This window comes from Fundulus heteroclitus, chromosome 3 (assembly GCF_011125445.2).
Source record: "Fundulus heteroclitus isolate FHET01 chromosome 3, MU-UCD_Fhet_4.1, whole genome shotgun sequence".
Lineage (NCBI taxonomy): Eukaryota > Metazoa > Chordata > Actinopteri > Cyprinodontiformes > Fundulidae > Fundulus > Fundulus heteroclitus.
In genome coordinates, this window is record NC_046363.1 from 25,034,826 (window position 1) to 25,037,011 (window position 2,186).

Sequence of the window (2,186 nt, forward strand, 5' to 3'; positions counted from 1 at the left end):
GGATCACCACAAAATGCTAACCAGGGTGTTTCTAATCCTCTTGCTCAAAGCCTGAACATTAGTATGTAAATGTACATGCATACCCTTCTGCACCATCACTTCTGAGAGTTACAGCGTGAGGAATGTGTGTCGTCCCAACCCATGTTCAATAATCACTCACTGCCAACCTACCGCCCTATACAACCCCATTATTTGATCACAATGTGTCTGGAAATTTGTCCACCAAGCAATGATACTGATTACATGCTCATGAATGCACTGTTTTTATTTACAGTATGGCTGATCCGTTTTATTTGAAGAATCTTCCCGGGGTCTTTGATGCAAAAGGACCTGTGCAATTAAAATAATAAATAAAGAAGGAGCTTGAGAGGATCAACTGGAAAGTAGTTATAAATGGGAAAATGCCCCCCCACCCCCCAAAAAACAAATGAATGGAAAGGTGGGATACAGTGGGACTGTAAAAGAGGAAAGACTCCCAATGTTTCACTACACAGGAAAAAGGACTATTAACACCTCAACAATGCTATTCCATCCCTGTCACTCTCATTGTGTTTCTTCAGCTTTTTACAGTCATGTGGCCAAGTCTGCAGCTTCACTCCCTGGGAGCTGCCTCCCTCTCTGCCTCTCAAGGACGGGATCACCCACGGGGATCCCCGGCAGATCTCAAACAAAGTGTGAAAAGCCTTTCAGAGACCCGTGAATACTGTTGGCTGCATGGCTCTGCACAGAGAAAGTGCCGCTGCTCACTCTCTGTTTGCTCCCTCTGACCTTTACGCTCTCCGTCCCTTCTCGACTCACTTCCTCTCTGATGATAATGCTCCACCATCCTTCACCTCCCCCCCCCCTTCCTGACTCTGAAATCTGCTCACCTTAACCAGTTCAATAAAGGTTGTGGGTTCAGATTAATCATGACTGTGTGGCTCTTGCTTTTAGTCCTTGACTTTTTCACATGTACACAAAAGCTTTTGTGTGTGTTGCTAATCAGTTCATCTCAGTTCTCCCATTAATCTTACACCACAGGGTAAGAAAAGAAACATTTCCTGGCTTTTCAATGTGGAAACTCGCAGCATCCTTTTTGCACACACATACTTTATTTTAGGAAGCTTTTAAATAATCATTGGGTGGGTGGGGTTTCGTGTTCTCAGTTTTCTGCTGTAAAAACAGAAATTCAGATCATCACGTACACAATTAGAAAAGGCCAAATCTTGGCTTGATAAACGTATTTGTATCTGTATACAAAGCAGTAAATGTATCTAAAATGTCAGTCCCACAAGGCTCCATTCTTGAACCAGTTTTGTTTATACTTCATATAATTTTTATATCATGAACTGTTTATCAGATGTCTGCACAAACACTGATTGTCCCGATGTAGAAAATGCTAAATTTTTTACAAGTGCAAAAAGTATCTAGAAAGCCTCATTGAATCTCACATGAATTTATACAGACAAGAGAGATTGCTATGCATAACAAAAACTGTTCAAGAAACAATGAGTATAATGTATTAATACAATTAATACAATGTGAAAAATCTGATGTTACATTGCTTTCAAACATGTGGCACGAGGAGCTTGGAGCGATCAAATTCCTGTACCTTGAATGCCCCTTAGGGGCCCCACAAGGCTCCATTCTTGGATATCTATTATTACTAAATTTTAATGATTGACCTATTGTCTCGACAAGTTTAAATGTCCCAATGTTGCGACCGACACACGATCTTTCAGAGACATTTAACAAAATCAGTTTGACAAAAAAAAACATTTTGGAGAAACACTATACACTCTGTGTATACATTGTGTATGTTTAGTTTCTATACAACATTGTGTATGTGTATTTTATATATTTTATATGATTTTGTGGTGTTTTTTTAATTTTGAGTTTGACGCGTTCTTAAATTCTAATTATTTTCATTTTTATTTTTCAAAGTCTGTTGGTAGAATGCCATGCAAAATAATTCAAAACCCTAAACCATTTATTGTTATTTTACGTAAGACCAATAGAAATTGCTAGATAATTGTGACATAGAAGGAAAATGTTTCATGGGTTTCAAAAGTTTTTACACATAAAAACTTGAAAAGTTCATTTCACTTCAGAATCTTTGTGGCGTGCGGTTAGCGCACACGACCCATGTATGGAGGCCTTAGTCCTCAACATGGCTGACGAAGGTTCGACTCCGTCCTTTGCGGCAT